Source organism: Calonectris borealis, chromosome 3, assembly GCF_964195595.1.
Source record: "Calonectris borealis chromosome 3, bCalBor7.hap1.2, whole genome shotgun sequence".
Taxonomy (NCBI): domain Eukaryota; kingdom Metazoa; phylum Chordata; class Aves; order Procellariiformes; family Procellariidae; genus Calonectris; species Calonectris borealis.
Window position 1 is genome coordinate 58552458 of NC_134314.1, and position 19013 is coordinate 58571470.

The following is a 19013-nucleotide window of genomic DNA, read 5'->3' on the forward strand; positions in this document are numbered from 1 at the left end:
ATGAAATAAAATTGTAACCCTCTGACTCCTTTTATTTGTTATCATAAATAAATATGATAAAAATCTTGACATACTTTGTAGTGTAAGCACTGAAAAACCCAGGTATGATACCCATCTTTAGCTGAATCTCTCCAGCTCTCAGAATATCAGCTATAAATGGAAAACCTCTGTGCAGGTTCCGCATTCCATGCGGCTATGACTGGATCTAGGGAAATGGCCGGATAAAGGCTCAGATAAATATGGATTGCCTGTAGTGAGATTTTAAAAACACTTTAAAGGGATTTCAAAATAGATAGTCTAGAGTCCTTTCGGTACAACGTAGAAAAACTATGTTAAAAATCAATGCCTAAAATTTCTAGATCTTTTAAAAAGCTTTCAAAGCCAGTTTGGTATAATACGGTCTTGTGCATCCAGCTGTAGGGAATGTGACTGTGCCTTGATATACTCTAAGATGCCAGATGTTAACTTTTGTGTTCCCACTGAAATGCAATAATTAAGACACAGAACTTGCTATATTATTCACAGGGCCACATTTTAAGAGGCAAAATGCAAACACTGCTCATTTCAGGCCCAGATTGCATTTTTTCAAGTTCCTGCATAAAGGCACGTCCCAGAGGCCAGAAGTCTTACGACAGACTAGTGCAGTTGCACCACGGCCTCTCCCTGTGCCGCATAATAAAGCTTGCAGCCAAAAAGGGTCACATATGGCTACATCCAGGAGCCAAGTTTTTGCATTGTTTTCACACCAGAATGTGTCAGACACTAGCTGCTTGCGTCGGGCAGCAGCGGGAGGATGTCCTGTGTCATTTTGCTGGTGCAGTTTGAGGGACTGCAGCCAAAAATATGTGTAACACGAAGAACTGAGACTAAAACGAGCAAGGCTCCAGGTAAGAGCTGTATTTTTCCCCGCTATTTTTGGGTGACCGGGCACCGGGACCTGCTCTCCCCGCCGCCATCAGTCTGCAGAAGGACAGCTCTGTGTCCCCAGGAGGGCCTCGGGGCCCTCGGGAGGCATGGCCCTCCATGCTCGCTGGAGGTGAGGGGGGGTCCCCGGCCAGGCCCCCTCTCCCGGCTGCAGAGGCAAGCTGGGGGGCACCAAGCTGGGCCACCCCACACTCGTTTAGTTTGGGGAGCGGTGCCCTATGCCAGCGCCAAGGGTCGGATCAAGCTGGCGGTCCGCCCCCTCCAGGCTTGGCAGCCCCTCGGGGGTGCCCCGCCGCGGCCGCCTCATGCGCTCCGGGGGCGGCCCCGGCCCCGGCCCCCCCGCGCCGCTCCCTGCCGGGACGGGCGGCGGCGACGGACGCGCCGGTGGGGGGGCGGTGCGGCCGCAGGGCGGGCACGGCAGCCCGCCGCCTCCCGCCACGGCCGCGGCTCCCGGCGCAGCGCGGGCCGAGGGCAGAGACCCGCCGGCCGCGGGAGCGGCACCTCCGGCGCCGGGTGAGTGCGGCGGGCGGGCAGCCGAGGGGGCGGCGGCGGCGGCGGGGCAAGCTGGGGGTCGGGCGGAGGGGGAGCGGCGCAGGGCGGCGTCCCGCTCCTGCCCGGGCCGTGGCCGCCGCGGGCGGCTCGGTCGCCCGGTCCGGGTGCCGGCCGGGGACACGCCGCAGGGGCGGCGGCGGTGCCGGGCGGCGTGTGGCGGCGGGGGCGCGGGAGGGGACGCCCGCCCTGCGCCTGCGAAGCGGAGCGTTGCCGGCTGGCCGAGCCCCTGCCAGGCGGAGCGTCCCGGTAACGGGCGCGTCCCAGCGGCTCCCGGCCCAGCGACCCCGGCCCCTGCCCCCTGCCTCGGGCAGCCTCTGACCGGCGCCACGGGGAAAGGGACGGGAGAAGTTACAGCCGGGGACGCGTGGCCCGGATGCGCTGGGAGGGGAGAGGTGAGGTAGCTGGTGAGGGTGCTCCTGGGGACCTGAGGTGCGGTGTCCGACCGTGTCCCGGGTGTTCTGCGTGGCCGTGGATAATCTGGCTGTGCCTCCCTGTCCTAGATGCTTCCGCACGATCGACCGACCAGGTTTAATGTTTATTAACGTTAGGTATTAAGCTTTAGGTGCCATAAATAGACTGCCTCTCATCAGGAGGAAAACTAAAACGACTTTTTCTCTGGCAGAAGAGCAATCAGAAGTGCTCCAGGTGCAATTTTTATCCACAACTCCTTTCTGAAATTATGTTTGCATGGTCAAATTAATCAGTGGTAAGAACATGAAGAGTAGAGAGTAAAAATATCGGCTTTATTTACATCATAAGACTGCTTAGTTATATTAAAATACATTTCTGAAAAATAACCTTTGTGCATGAAGTCCATAATTAAAGTTGCATGGACAAGATGATGAACAACATGCAGTTTGGTGATGCAAAAGATGTTCCTAGAAAATGAGTTAAAATACATCATTGACTTTCATCTTTCCGTGATTGCAAGGAGTGTCCTTGTACTTTGATCACTCACAAGGCAGGAATTTTTCTTTCTGATTGCAACAAAATATTGGCAGTAAGAGAATTTTTCTTAATTCAGTTTTGATGGATGCTCCTCTGCATTTGTTAAAAGTTATTTGTGGACTCTGAAGAGCAGGCAAGTGCTTTTAGCAAAGGAAGAAGTAAAAAGAGTATTCAAAATACTCCTGAAGCGATAGAAAAATGATGTACAGCATACTGTTTGGTTGGTACAGATACACCCAATTCTTAAAAGTTTGAATTTTGAGAAATAATGAGACTTTGGTCATTCCAAGACAATCCTAACCGTCTTTGGGGGCATTGTGGTTAGGATTGATGAATGTGAAAATATGTACAGCGTGTTGACTTACCCAGTATAACTTCCATCACCTTTTGTAGCTAGCAAAAACCAGTTTGGATGAAACATTTGATCAGAACGGAGACCTTGAAGGAAAGACCATGACTTTGTTTACCTTTCCTCACGGAAGAAATATTTTTTTTTTGCTTCAGTTGTTAATATTCCCTTTGAAATGCTGAACTTAAATGTTTGTTTTATGATGTTTGTGAAATGTTACAGCTGATAAAACTACTTACATGGAAGTAAGATAAATTGAAACTTCTCTAGAAATATTCAAATAACTTACAAAAGCAGTCACTTTACTGTGCCATTAGAGTGAAGGTTTAGTTCTATAGATTGATTTTGAAATACACCCTGTGGGAACAGAGATCAGTCTACTTTATTTTGTCTTAGACATGTCATGACAGTAACAAATTTAAGCAAAACAGCATAACTTACATCAATATGCTATAAAAATATATATGAGCTTCAAAATCATGACAAATTTAAAAAATACTGATGCAAATAATGAAATGCAGAGAGAGAGAAACTCAGTCAGGTCATGTTGTTAATCTGGCAGTGCAAAATTGTTCCCTTGTGTCCATTTATTGATGTGTCCTGTTCAAATAATATTTTCGGTTAGCATAACGAGTATTTTTAATGAATCATTCAGAATGTACCTGTTTCCTTTGATTTCTAAAACCTGGGACGAAAATCTGTGAGGAATCGTATGTGTAGTTTTCTCCATCAGCTAAAGATCGCTCTAATGGGAGCTTGTACGTTCCCTGAACTCCTGCCGGGCTTTCTGCTGGACTTCATTGATTTCGCTTTCTGGTGAAGATGCTCCAGGACCTTGCTCACTTCTCTGGGCATGGCTCCCTCTTGTCTGGCTTTGGGGGAAGAGTGAGGGAAATTTCTGTGCTCTCTCCATATCTTGATGGCCAAAGAGCCTTCATTCACTGCAGCGTCTCCCTAGCGTGCTCCCTGTTCCCTCAAACAGTTTTGCGAGCGGTGCAACAACGCAGGATTTAGGATTGATGGCTTGATTTGTTCCACTCTGTGGTGTCCAGACTGGCCACTCAGACCCATGGGATCGCCACCGGTGCTGAAAGGGGAGAATTACAAAAATAAATCTAAGCGATCTTGTCTGGTAGAAGTATTTGGACAGTCAAACATCTGTGTTAGAATGGATTAAGATTCTGGCATTTACATTTTTACAAGGGGATCATCCAGATTTTCATTGCAGCCTAAGAGTATGGCTTAGCAGAAATCCTAGAAAGTCAGGAATGGTGATCTGTTTGTGAAAAGCTCCAAAATCTGGCTTTCCTCACGTGAAATAATGTCTTCTGTACTTGACTTAATAATTCTGGTTTTAGAAGTTTTTCCCATTTGAGATTTCTGTTTGTTATTTCTTCCCCTCTGTCCTGACTATATTCTTTTAACATGGTTTCCTAAGGAGATGAGGCTAAAATAATAATAATGCCGTCTGACTGATAGCTCCCCGCATTGCCCCGGAGTAATTTTTTACCCCTGGGGATCAGTTTCAACCAATATAAATAGAAGAGTAGAGATTTCAAAGTGATGAAATTCTTACTAACCTCAAGACTGCTGGTAACCACGGAGATGAGAGAGGTGAGGTTGATGCCCCCACTGAGGGAAGAGCTGTAGCAAGCATTCAGCTTATTAGACATCAGAAAATTCGTGCAGGTGCTCCATAGGATACTGAGCTTCATAGCTTCTGCTACTCACAAGGTTAGTGATTATATTTTTCAATTTCTCTGCTCCTTAGGAGTGCACAGTCTTGGAAGTTTTGATCATGCCTTTTTGCCTCCACAGTCAGCTCAAAATAAGCTCTATTTGTCCAAGATGTTTCTGGTAATGGCATACATATAAATGCTGTTGTTCCTCAACTTCATAAACTGACCTGTTGCTTTCCTAGCCCTTAATTCAATACTTCCAGATACAAGGTTGATAGACGATGACAATTTTCTTTTGTTATCTTGACTCAAGTGCAAACACTTGATTACTGTGGTCACAATAAAACCTACTTTCTTCCACAATCTGTTTCTCTGAATTGCTTACAAGTTTTTGATTAGACTTTCATTTGCTTCCTCCTGCCACTGCTGTTTCTTCTGCTTTCTCTGCATAGTGTGATGCTGTAGCACTCTCCCCGGGTCACTACAGGAGAAGGATAATGGAGGAGAAGCATGGAAAGGTATTGTGAGTTTATCTAGCAAGACCTTTATAAATACCTGACGCTTTTATTGACTTTTAAGTGGTGGTTATTGTTCTGATTATTTGTTCTGTTACATAACTAAAGTTAAGAGCTGTATTTACGGGTAATTGCCCATTTTCTCCTTCCTTGTCTTTCCAACATTAATACCATCACAATAGTTCCTTTCTTCTCTCTTTCATTACCTCCCTAAGAAATTGCTTTGGGTGGTTTGTTTTGTTTTGTTTTGTTCTTTAGAAAGCTTTAGTAGTATAGTAAGATGACTTGCTTTTTTTTTTCGTATGGTAGAAAACATATCAACTGGACTTGCTGTCTGGGCATGAACGTACATATATAAATGAAACCAATTTAGTGAAGTGCTTAGTGAATGATGTTAATTTCTTTTTAAATATTCATCTGCATTCAAGTTGCACTAAGCTCTCCTTTACATCTTTTAGAAACTCTTCATATATTATTAAAGCCCGCATTCTGTGCTGAAGAGAGAGCGCTGTGCTTGTATAGCGATGCCATTTGATTTCATCCTCCCGGTTTATATTAGCAAGAGGAGGAACAAGGTGCACAAGAACGTCTTTTTCTCTGGGAACAAGCACATATGCTCCTGTAACATCTTGCCCTGCCTCTTCTTCTTGCACTTCGATGGAGCCAAATATCCTTCCTTCCCCGCCACGGGGACCTGGCCCCTCCTGGCAGCCCCACAGGGCTCTCCCCGCACCCCGGGGAGCTGCCACCAGGCACGCCGGGCTGGGTGCCTCCCAGCTGGTTTAAGAGGCAACTCCCACAGCGGTTTCTCACCCCCCACCCCTCACCAGCAGATGCATTGCTCCCAGACATGCGGGGTGTAGCAGCATGCGTAGATGCTACCCAGTCTGTTTCGGTTAAGATGCATCCAAGGGATCTTAAAACCCTGCCAGCAGAAGTGTTTAACTTGAACCGCTGTGACAGATCGGGTAGGGTGTGCAAAACCCTGCCCTTACCAGGGCAGTGACATCCTGCAGAGAGGGGAGCGTGGCTCCTGCCCAGAGGCCAGGGGGATGGGCTGGGGTGGGAAAGCCAGCAGAGAGCAGGAGCCCTTGACATGGTTCAGCTGCGGCCGAGGCAGCACATCTGACTACAGCCTAAAAAAACAGCATCAGCGAAGGGAGGTGACAGTTTTACCAGTTGGGTCAGGTTTGCACTGCACAAGGGAAGACGTGAACCGTGAGCAGCCTTTGAGCGTGGAGCTGTGTCAGGTGTACCCAGGCTGAGGCACCTGGGCAGGGGCTGTTCAGCTAGTTTGCCAGAGCACTGTAAGCACTGAATATACGCGGCAGAAGCTTTTCTGCATGTGCTTGCTTTGGTGTGTAGCGCACATCTTTCCGTGCTGACCCCAGAGGTGGGGGCGGTTCTGCGCGAGGTTGTGCTGCAAGGACGCAGCTCTTAATTAAAAAACTTTCATTTTGCTGTGGTGTTCTTAGGAAGATCCCAGAGAAGCAACTGCAGATCAGGGAGCGCTTCTTGCTTTTTTCTTCTTTAATCCAGATTAAGCAGTATTTGCTGCATATGTAATGATAGCAATGCATTATTTTCCTCTCTGTTGGCTTTCCCCACCCTGTCCACGTATTCCATCCGACAAAGGAAGGTGAAGTGGGTTTGTAGTACACAGGACCGTTTATGTTTGCAGATCTAAACACCTGCTGATGCAGAACAGGGCAATAATTTATGCTGCTTTCCAGCCTTCATGGGCAAATGGGCAGCCTTTTATTTTAGCCTTTTTCAATTACCTTTGAAAACGGTTTACAAAATTCTGTGGGGAACCCACAAGTTTGTCCATAGGTTCCTGAGTAACCTGTAACTGTGTTCAGTAACGCAGCTGCAGAGCTGTTGAAATGTCCTTGGAAGATGTGCTACATTCAATACCTCTTGGGTAGGGACAGCTTCCTCTGCAATGAAAATCCCTCCTTCAGAGTCGGCCTTGGATCGGATCGACATCCTGCAACTCTCTTTGCCTGAAGAGAACCCAGCAGGTCAATGAAAACAAGTATTAAAGTGAACATCACAGGAGTACGTAAGCTGTTTTTACAAGACAAACCCAAATGCCTGCAGATCTCTGGGTTTGGTCTTTGCGGTTATTATTCCTGGCTGACTTGTTGAAGGGTAATGTCACTAGGATACTCTTCACAGTATTTTGAGTTAGTTGCGAATACAAAATGGTTAGCAGTACCTGTGTGACAGGCCTTAAAAGAAAAGGGACCAACAGAAATGAAACTGAGGAGAACCAGGGAGGAGGGAAGTTTCAGTTTGTGTGTCCAGAACTTTTAATAGTGTCCTGGTTTTGGCTGGGATACAGTTACATTTCTTCCTAGTGCTGTGTTTTGGATTTAGTATGAGAAGAATGTTGATAACACACTGATGTTTTAGTTGTTACTAAGTACCCTGGCTAGCAGGGCTAGTCAAGGACACTCAGCTTCCATGCTCTGGAAGAGGCTGGGAGGGAGCACAGTTGGGACAGCTGGCCCAGCTGGCCAATGGGGTATTCCATATCATGTGACGTCATGCTCTGAGTATGAATGGGTGGCGTGATCCAGGAAGTAGCGATCGCTACTTGGTTATCGGTCAGCGTGTGGTGAGCAATTGCATTGTGCATCACTCATTTTGTATATTCTATCATGTCCTGGTTTCAGCTGGGATAGGGTTAAATTTCTTCCTAGTGCTGTGTTTTGGATTTAGTATGAGAAGAATGTTGATAACACACTGATGTTTTCAGTTGTTGCTAAGTGCCCTCCTAGTCCAAGGACAGCTCCCGTGCCTACTGACTGAGCTAGGTACACGAGATGGGAGGGAACATAATCAGGACAGCCAGCCCAGCTGGCCAATGGGGTATTCCATACCATGTGACGTCATGCTCAGTATATGAACGGTAGGCGTGATCCAGGAAGTAGCGATCGCTACTTGGTTATCGGTCAGCGCGGGTGGTGAGCAATTGCATTGTGCATCACTCATTTTGTATATTTTATCATTATCATTATTATTTTCCCTTTTCTGTTCTATTAAACTGTCTTTATCTCAACCCACGAGTTTTTCTCACTCTTACCCTTCCGATTCTCTCCCCGTCCCGCTGGGGGTGGGGGGAGTGAGTGAGCGGCTGCGTGGTATTTGGCTGCCTGCCGGGTTAAACCACGACAAATAGTGCTACTTCTTCACACTTTCAGGACAATATTGCATTAAAGCTTTACATTTTCCCCATGATACAACATATTCTGATTAGGAAGCATCTTGGAGTTATCCTATATCCTAGGGAGTGTTTACATGGAAGCTCTGTGGCAGTGTGCATATTCATGTACGCTACAGAAGACACCTGGAAGTGTGGTATTTTATGATCTCTGTATGATGTCTACATGATTCAGGCATTAATAAATTCGCGCAACTATGTATTCTGTCTCGATAAAGTATTCCCTTTTGCTTAGGCTTGACACCTCCTTTAATTTTTGTTTTGCCCAGTTTTGAAACCTGTGCCATTTGCATCCTGTAGCTGAGCACCTCACCCATCGATAATTTCTTCATTACGAGGTATTTGGCTTTTGCTTAGACGGCAGCAGAAGCGTTAGCAGCTGTTACATATTTCATACTAACTAATGAAAAGTGCTCTGTGACATACCACTTTAGATTATCATTAAGGTGAGTTCTACGCCCTCCCTCTGCCTCATCAGAAATAGCTTTAATTCTTGGGCAATATGTGGTATGCTTTGTTCATAAGCAATTTGTATCTACAAAGGTAGATTTTACAGTCCTTAGTTAAGAGAGTTTCCATTCAATAGTGTTGGTAAGGTTTGTCCTGTAAGTATTTACATGGAGACCTTGAAAGGTCTCTTCTGTCTGTTGTGGACAGGGTTGGTTAGATAGGAGGACTAAAGGAAGCAGAAGACAGGAAGATGATGTCTAGAAATTCTGCCTCTGAGCGGACGAGCAGTTCTGCAAAAAAGGGAAGCCGCCCTGGAACTGAGGGGCGGAGCGGAGCAGAGCTCTGCGTTTCTGTTGCCGCTTCTTCCGGAGCGTGAATGGGATGCTCTCACAGAGACAGCTTCTAAGTGGAAGATGAGACACCGGTTTAGCTGTAATCCTGCCTGTAGCAGAGCCGGGCTTGGACACAGGAACGCGGCTCCACCCCCGACGCGCGTGGTCAGATGATGCTGTGGACTTGACAAGAGCTGTCTGCGATTCGCCTGGTCTGGTTCCCTGTGAAACAGGATGCACTTTCCTCTGGGGAAGGAGCCTTTTTTGAGAGTATCAAGAGCACGATGGTCATGTCTGGAGCAGTTGCCCCGCGAGGAGAGGCTGAGGATGGGCTGGCTCAGCCCGGGGGGAGGCGGCTCCGGGGGGGCTGGCAGCAGCCCCCGGTACTCGCGGGGAGGTGGTCGAGAAGAGGGAGCCAGAGAGACAAGGGGCATCGGCTGGACCAAGGAAAAGCGGCTGAGACGGGACCTGAGGAAAGGGCTTTTCCCCGGGGCCGGCGGGGCAGAGGCGCAGGCTGCCCAGGGAGGCTGTGCCGCTCCGTCCGGGGGGTTTCCAGCCCCGGGGGGGCACAGCCCTGAGCAGCCCGGCCGGACCTCGGTGCTGAGCCTGCTGTGGCAGGGCCCCCCCAGGGACCTCCCAAGCTCCCGTCCAGCCTGAGCTGTCCTGCGACCCTGTCATCCCAAGTTCCAAAAAAAAGTTGCTGCGAAGTCCGTGTTACCATCTGTGCGTGAAAAATGTAACAGGGAAGAGGGGCCCTTATTTCCCAGACTGAAAGAAGGCCAGTGACAGTACCTTTAATAAGAAATAACAAATAGATGCTTACAACAGCATAGTGGTTTGCAGTCCCTGCCTTAAATATCTTGCCAATATAATCTGTCTTAAATACGGTTAAATTCAAGGTTGTAAAATAATTTCTAAGTGTGCTGCACGTGCTCTGTTTCAGGCTTCAAGTCTAATTCAGTTTGCTGCTGCTTTTGTTCATCTAAGAAAAGCTTTCTCCAAGGCACAATATAGTACCATAAATATGCAGGGATCTTTGTAAACATGTTTTGCTAAAGTGTTAACATGATATTTATGTTCTGTGTTCAAAAATGAAACGCGGATCCTATTGCTTTCTTGAAAGTAGGCATCATGTGCAATGGTGTGATTTTGACGTTTTAAAGAAACATCCTTCAGTGGGGATGGGGTTCTTATATGTCTCACTTGTTTTTTTTATTGGGAAGCTCAGGTATTATAAATTCTATACTCCTTTTCATATGTTTTCTGTAAATGTCTTCTGAGAAGATACGGAGTGTAGTGAAACATCATGATAATGAAATCTCCAGAAACTCACTAATCTGTTATTAAGACTGTGGGTTGCTTCAGTCTAATAAAAAAATTTTAAAAAAAAGTAAAATAAAAGCAATTGCTTCTGAAATAGATATAATCTTACTTAAACAAACATCAAGCAAAAAGCTCCTCTCTGTGTTGTCAAAGCTGTTTCATAAGCAGTGATTGAACATGCATTCCCTGAGCACTATAAAAGTTTGCATTAAGCAGCCAGTAGTGCTTTCAACCACCTCCTCGCTCTTCCCCATCACTACTCAGAAACTGTCATTAAAAGTGCTTGCTGTTTACCTCAGAGAGCTTAAAAAAGCTTAAGAAGGTGAGTGTGTGAGGCTTGGAGGAATATTTGTTTTCTTTCCCCTTGAATTTGCACTTGTTTGCTGGAAAAGCTAGGATTGTGGAAAGAATTGAACTGAATAAAACTGAATCTCAGCCGATTCCTAATGGAAACATCCTGTTGTTGATGTGGTCGGAAGCTCTCCACTTGAACGTGGATGGGTATAGCATAGAGCCAGAACACGATGCCTTTAGGAAGAAGACTTACTGAAAAGGCAATGCTAGCTTTTTCTGTTCTGAATTTGTAGTTTTATTACTTAAAATTTGAAGAGAGTGTACACACTGTCCACACAGTTCCTTTTATTAATGGGCTAGCTTACTTCTACGTTCTTTCTTTCCTTTCAAATTCGTATTACTTACAGGTAGCTGGAAGTAGCACTTCAAAGTAAAACAGAATAAATGGGACGATGTGTTTCTCAAACAGATTTCCCAATAGAGTTAGTGTATTGTTTCTGTTCTAGCAAGTTTTGAAAGTAAAAGAAATAAATATTAATTTACGATACTAATTCATTTACCTTTACTGATTATTAAAATAATTCCAAGTGGAAACCTACTTGCTATAATCACATTTAAGCAGAGACAATTTCTTGTTTTGGGTGAATGATAACAATTCATGCGTCTTACCATGGAAATTGAATGTTATTACAGAAGCTTAGCTATCTTGAACAGATATAATAAGACATTCAACTGTATATTCACTGTGTTAATTAAATGACTGGTTAACAAGCCAGCCTTTGTAGAGAGTTAAATTATGTCATATAAAGAGAGAACAAACAAATTTGGAGGCCTCTTTAGAAAGAAGTAGTAATTGGTGAGGCGTCTAAAGAGCATAGAAGAAAGCTGAACAAATTTACCCAGCTGACCTATTTTGCAAGTCCACGTGGAGTGATATCTGCCTCTTGATTCTGACTACCAAAAAAAATCAATTAAAAATTCACACCATAATGATCTTAAAAGTTGCTTGTTCTTTAAATTTCTATCAAACCTAGAACCTGAAGTTCTATTGCTTAAAATTAAATGAAAATTTATACTCTGGAAGAACTGAAAGATGAGATTCAGGGACATATAATTTTTTTTAAAAAGGAAACTTTTTAAGTATACTTAGTCACTTGATCAGCTTTTACTATAAATATTTTAACTATGTAAGTTTTCTAAGCATAGATTTTGAAAGGAAATGGTAATTTATTTGTTTAAATTTGTGTTTTGGCCTCATTTCTGTACCTTTTCAGAACTTAGGAAAAAATGTGTAAGATGGGAGGTGAATCAAAGCAGATTAAAAAAAGGTCAATTTAAATTTTGGACAGCGCAGCCCCTGCCCACCACCACTCCCCCTCATCCCGATGCTGTGCCTTGTTTCCATTTGATTAAAGCCACCAAAAAGCCAGGATTTCCAGTCCAGACCTTTCTGTAGAGCTATCATTCGGGGTAGGAACGAATGCATGTGTTCCTGCACTGTTCCTGGTTGAGAACTAGGGAGCAGAGGTAAGAGCCAGCACTGCCGTCTCTGGAGCGAAGGAGATTTCCCGAAATCCCTGTTTCCTTGTTAAGACTTTCCAATGTCAGTATTTCATAGAGGAAGAAAAGCGAGGCTGACAGCCCGAGCTACCATCTGACGGGAGTCACATTTGACGTATAAATGGCAGCGGATCGGTTAGTTGTGTCTGTAACAAGCCAGGCAATCCAGCAGTTTAGGCTGAGAAAAGCAGGAGCCCATCGAAGGTGGGACGTAATTACCATTTGAAATTAAACTTCTCCCAAAATGGGGATATCTGTTCAGATGTCTTACCAGGAGCTGGCAGGGGGATCTGGCTCCACTCCTCCCGTGCCAGTCTGAACTGCTCCATCAGACAACGAGCCAGGCTATAGACAGCTGAACAAAACATGTGCAGGATGAGACCTAGTTCTGATTTTCTAGTGTCTGTGTTGACCTCTCCTGTGTTTTGGGGCAAAGGCCTTGATAGGAGCATAGAGAGAGACGTGCTCTTTTGATGGAGACCTTTTTAAGGCCCGATCTCATAAGAGAGAGGGTTGGGTTCACAAGCAGGAGGATTGATGGCTCATCACTACATGGGATGTGGTGAGGGGGAAGATGCTCAGCCTCGGGCAGCAGGGGAGCTAAAAACAGCTCGGTGGTGTTGGAGCTGCGCTTGCAGGGTGCCAGCACGGCCAGCGCCTAACCTGGGAGCGGCTGGAGCCATTCTGGGTTTGCTCAGAGGAGAGAATCCTCAGGGGGGAAGAAAACTGAAGCTGAGGAAGGAGTATTAGGACATGGTCATGTCTGGTATCAGTATGGGAGTTTCAAAAATTGTTAAGAAAATAAGCATATGGACTGTATAAAAGGCACGTAGGGTTATTTTGAGTGAGGAACATAGCAGATGCTCTGTTCTCCATTTTACATCCCTTCAGAAAGTGTCTTCAGACGTTTTCCTGTAGATTTGTGACTCTGAATTTAGGGAGGGAGGGTGAGGAGGAAGAGAAGCTGAGGAGAGGGCGATGCTGGGATCTGGCAGAGATTAGCACCAGTTTGTTTGCAAATGGAAGCTGCAGAGGAGCTGCAGTGATGTGTTATATTGTTAATTATGTTTCAGTGGAAGAGCTGCTGCTCAGGAGAGAAAGGCTCTGGAGTTGTAGATCCTAGGCGAAATGCCACCCTGCATGAACGTGGTGCTCAGCATTCGTTGGTGAACTGTGACATCTGAAATGACACTTCTCTAGACAAAAATAGAGCTTAACTGTGCTAGACATTCAACAAACACTTATTGAGACTCCAATTTGAATGTTTAAACTGTGAACAAAATACCAGGAAAAAAAACACCACTAATTCTGTGGCATCTGCTTTCTGGAGGAAATTGCACCCTCATTTTCTAAATTAGAGGAACAAAAATAACAGTTGATTTTTTTTTTTTTTTTCTCGGATCATGCTGCATTGGGCAATAAATAGCTCATGAACTGTCTGTACTTCTCATCTGGGGTGCTGAGTTTGCGGGATGTTCACTTGGAACGCCTTGGGAAAGGCAGCTGCCCGTGGGAGGGGGCAGAGCTGGGGTGATGGGGCAGAGCTGGGGTGACAGGGCAGAGCTGGGGTGATGGGGCAGAACTGGGGTGACAGGGCAGAGCTGGGGTGACGGGGCAGAACTGGGGTGATGGGGCAGAGCTGGGGTGACGGGGCAGGGGGCGGCTCGGGGAACAAGGTCTGCTGCGTGCCGTTTGGCCTTGGGGCTGTGCACCGTGGCTTCGACAACGGGTGTCAATGATACTGGGCAGAGGAGTGAGATAAAAGGTCGGGACGGTTTGGTTTTATAACCAAAATGTGCAGGATGAATCTAACGAGACCCTGCGAATACTCTCCTAGTCTGTTGAGGAGAACGGTGGCTGACTACATGAATGTGCCTTGGCAACGGCGGTTGTACCCAGTTGCCATCTTATGTTTTGGGAGCTGTGGCAGGTGTCCCGGTGCAGGTTACTTTCCTTCTTCAAGGTAGAGGACACTTCGAATAGCCTTTGAAATCTTGGATCACCCCCTCCTCCATTAAAAAATGAATGGATGCTATAAAAATACCAAGGCTATAACATTTCCTCTGGTCATAAATTTGCCATGGAAAGACTGCTCTGTATTCAACAGTTTAATGCTGGGACTGGTACTGACGCTTGGGTTTAATAGGGTTTATTAAAGCATCTTCACTATTCAGAATAATAAAATTGTACCGATGGTTTTGCACTATTTTGCACTATTTTGCACTGTGTATGCAGTACTGAATTGCACTTTGTAGATTGGACATTAGGAGAAATTTCTTTACTGAAAGAGTGGTCAGGCCTTGGAACAGGCTGCCCAGGGAAGTGGTTGCGTCACCAACCCTGGAAGTATTTAAAAGACGTGTAGATGAGGCGCTTAGGGACATGGTTTAGTGGGCACGGTGGTGTTGGGATGACGGTTGGACTCGATGATCTTAGAGGTCTTTTCCAACCTTAATGATTCTATGATTCTGTGATTTGTGAGGCTTCTCCTGTTTTGGTGGTAGAGACTATCTTATTCTCGTCTCCACAATTCAGGAAGAGTTCTGATGTTACAGTGTACCAGTGCATCTGTATAACCTGAACAGATACTGGTAATCAAACATGGAAATCTGTAAGAAAGGTCATTTTAGTTATCAGATGCATCTGCCCTTTTCCCATCCCCTAACTTGCAGTTTTAATGGCTCTGGGATGGCACAGAGTTGTTACTAATCCTTGCTTTGAATCAGCAGTGCCTCCTCAGATAATGTAGGAATTGTTCGGAGCTTTAGGTTGATGAATGGTTCAGATTAAAAAAAAAAACAATAAAAACCCAAACCGATCAAAAGAGCTTTTCTACTACACCACCAAATTGATTACTTCTAATTCAGAAATTCATTTAAACCTTTCTTTTTGTCTTTCATAACTTGATTTTGGAAAGGCATTTTTACCATGTAACCCCGATTTTTATTTCTGTTTGCTTCTCTGCAATTGAGTAGTGAGGGCAGCTACCCAGTAAATCCAGAATGGGCTTCCACAAATCCCAGACGTTGATGTGCGGTGTAGCAGTACCTCCCAGCAGCGTAGCAAGTACCTTCTTCTCCAAGAGCGTGGGACATGGGGAAGGGGAGGAAGGTCTGCAGATATTTGTCTGCTGCTTGTGTATGGCATCTATTGAGCATTCACACCGTTGGCTTCAGCCTCACGCCTCCACCTCAGCTTGGTGGTTTCGTGGCCATTTGTGGCACGGGGCTTGCTCCAGCAGCTGCACCGTTCTTTGGCATTTTCTCCAGCCTGCTGATGAGCCGCATCTGGCTGTCGGAGCTGATCGGTGCCAGGGTTTAGTTTGTGGCACCCCATAGATCCCTCCATGCTGTGGTTTGGTGATGAAGCTTCTGCCGGTTGGTCATGGGGCATCCTGTGTCGGAAGTGCTCCCCTGTGGCTGGAGGCCATCGTTCAGCTGGGGGTCTGTGCCGTAGGGGTGGACTTTCTCACAGATCTCCTCGCTGGCTCTGCAACATCTGGAGATCTGCACCCAGAACTTTCACATTCACCTGTTTGCCTCAAACCAGTTTTTTCCCCTTTTATTTAATGCTGGAGAAGGGAAACGCAGAGGCCAGCAGTACTGTTTTCAGTCTCAAGGAAGAGCATTTGCAGCATTCATAATGCCTGTAAAGCAGGCCATAGAACATGGGCGTGCTTACCAAGAAATGTTGGCTTGTCCTCTAATCTGTGACACCCCTGACAATAAAATGGGAAAATGTTACCTTCCGAGCTGCGAGACGAAGCTTACAAAATGCAGAACAGACAACGTATCACCAGGGAAGTTTCTTGAAAGACTGAGGAGTTTATGTTCTTCTAACGAGGCAAATGAGTGACGTGCTCTGGATTCAGTTGTGCCAAGCGGGTGATAATGGAAATTAATTGTTTGTGAAAAAGTTTATGATCCTAGAAACATTTACTGGCACGTATGTAAAACCTACTGCACAACGCAAGTGCAGGTTTTACATACGCAAGTATTCTGCCATCGCACCGGCTGGGCACTGTTGCTTCACTCAATTTATTCTTCTCTACAGCCACTGAACTACTCCGGTTCCATTGAACTATTTCAGGTCACTTAGTAAGCAACCTGAAACAACACTCTACTAAATACAGCTTTCCTGGGTGTGTATGTTCAGCATATTTTCTTGCTGTATGAAATCTTAGAAAGGGTATTGGTATATCCTGACTTTGATTTTTCTTTTTATAGTCATTTACAGTTTCAAAGAAAACTTCCACTTGCATTGGTAAAGGAGTTAGTGTGAACTTGCAGCTCATTCTCCTTTGACAAAGTTATTTTGTCTTTGTCAGTTTTTGATATCTGGTACCCGTTTTTCAGCCTCCAATGCTGTAGTTGAAAGACCACAATAGGAGAGTAGTTTATTTGTAGATGTTCCTCCCTTTTTCTTCATCCAGATGTAATTTTCAAATATATATTGAGTATTTTGACAGTCAGCTCCCAGATGTGTTCCAAACGCACATCTCTGAAGAATCAAATATTACCTCATTAAATTCAGTGAACACGAAAACTGAGAGGACAGTGTAGGACTGGCTGACCGATGCATCCTAAGAAGAACATGCGGTAGGAAGAGCCTGGGCATTAGGCACAAACCCCTGACCAATGGTATTTGTGGCAGGGTAGCTTTTGTGCTTCTAACAGACATTATACTACTGCTAAATACCTGCTGTCTCTTCTCCTTCATGCTGCCCTCAGAATTCTTTGGAGAAGCAAAAAATCACTAAGGACAAATAGTGAGAGAAAACGCAGACCATTGTAAGAGAAGTTGGCTGTGGAGCTTGGACATCCTTTAGTGGGAATAGGCATGCTTGAATGCTATGCATGAATATTTTTCTGATTTTGAATAAAACCCTGAAAGGAACTTGGCTAAATACACAAAATCCTGAGGCTTATGCCATGTGTCCCTTCATTTCTGTGAGATGTATCCTACCCTATTTCTATTTCTATTGGGTTTTTATGCATTTCTTTGGAAGCAGTGCATCCTTAGAAGAACTTTTCAGCAGCTCTTTCAAGAACAGTTTTCTGCCTCAAGAGGTACTTTTAGCCAGCTTAGAGCCACAGCTCACCAAGGCCTAAGGACCACCCAGGACTTGAAGGGTAGACTCCTCTATTGGTGCCTGTCTGCCTTGTTGAGCTTGAGGGTAAATGAGGGTGAATTTGGCTTCTGATATAATTCAGAATATCTGTTATAAATTGTGCCTGGCTACATTAGCCTCTCAGATGGATCTCTGCAGCACAGTGGTACACTGGCTCTGCTTTTTCTTTGGTGATATCCTCATACCAAGAGCGATTAAAAAATCTGTAGTTCTGCCTGCTTGTCGCTGTAAAGCTGCATGGATGATTGATGTGTGGCCCAAATATATCCTTGTGTAGAGCATTGACACGTGAACTGTGGTCAGAATAAGCCAGTGCATTCATCCTTCTCCTAAATATGGGTAAAGGGAAGATTTCATTCCAGGAATGAACAGAGGGAATGCTGTTGCTATGCATATGTGAGAGAGAGATGGACCAGGAATAATACCTGGGAATTAACATCAGAACTGTTCACTTACTGAAGTTAGGCTGCTAAAAGCTGCATAAGGAGTCTCGCATCATTTAAGTGGTATACATGGCAGAGAGAAGAGCAAGAACACCACCAGATTGCCTGAGGTTTGGTTTCACAGCACACTGAATCCGGAGGTGACCTTCAGTTATCATGAATGTGACGTCCTTGGATACGCAGTGTGCCAAGGCTTCCTTCCGTTGTTTTATTTCAGGTTTGATCTCAGTGATACCAGATGTGAAGTAACATGTGGTCAGTCACAGCCTGTTAGGTTAAAAGAAATGTTAGCAAATGCGGTTTTAGAGGCTGCATGATGGAGACCCTTGTGCTAACAAATGCAATAGGTTCTTGTGCAGAACAGTTTGGGTGGGGGAAAGGGAGGAGAAAGTGCGATGATCAAGTGACATGAAATTGGGGAGGGATGGTGGATTCAGCAGTGACTCTGGATGGAGGACAGTAGTTTTCAAACATACTTGCTTCTCTTCAGGCTTATCGTCAAGGCTTCAGGCTTATCATCCTTCTGCCATTGATGTCAGTTATGCTTTTTTTTTTGTTATTTGCTACATGCAAATGTAAATACTGTGTTTTCATGATATGTAAAATTGCATTCCCCTACTGATAGCACCAAGGAGTCTTGCAGGGGGGGTTGCAAAGCGCTCGTAAAAATCCCGTTTGATGGATGAAGGTATAATGGAGTATGCAGAGGCTAGGGATGGGGTTTAATGATTCCTGCTTTCTCTCTCCTGCTCTTTGCAGAGATGCTGTTGTTCCAGGGAGAGCTAAGAGGTGCAACCCTAACCCTCAGGGAACCCCTTGGGCTGCAGCTGTGTCTGGCCTATATAGTGCAAGAATAAAGACTGAAGAAAACCTTTTTCCGCCTCTGCTGTCCCTCTCCACCTCTTTGGGGATCAGATATGATTTGTTGTCTTCCCTGGGACCTCCTTCCCCTCACCTCCAAATGCTGTTCAACCTTTGGCAAGCCCTTGTGGGCCAGCAGATTGCTTCAGCTGAATATTGGCAAGTGACCACAAGCTGCTGCTATGGTGGGTCTGGGCTTCTGACGTCCTTTTCCTTCTAATCAGAGGTTTTTAAAGAGGGATTTAGTTTTGGAACTGCTGACTTCAGCTCTCACATCTATGCTGATACAGCTTTATTTGTGGCAGATACAGCCATAAATTGTCATGTCGTGACTGCCCAATGTCAGGGATGTCTCTGTAGACAGGAGAGCAGGTGGTGTTTCTTTAGGGTATTTGACTTCTAAATTTCCTCGGCATCACCTTG

At 45.4% G+C, this 19013-nt stretch overlaps 1 protein-coding gene across 2 annotated transcripts in view; it reads left to right on the plus strand.

Moving 5' to 3' along the window:
* The first annotated feature begins 1342 nt into the window (after positions 1 to 1342).
* The window catches only part of PKIB (cAMP-dependent protein kinase inhibitor beta), a 54549-nt gene continuing 36878 nt past the window's right edge, over positions 1343 to 19013 (plus strand). The window contains exon 1 of one of the 2 annotated variants that reach the window (XM_075145754.1): positions 1343 to 1437. The gene's annotated coding sequence lies outside the window, so the exon portion shown is untranslated. The remainder of the gene's footprint in view (positions 1438 to 19013) is intronic. The other variant, XM_075145753.1, reaches the window with a different exon arrangement.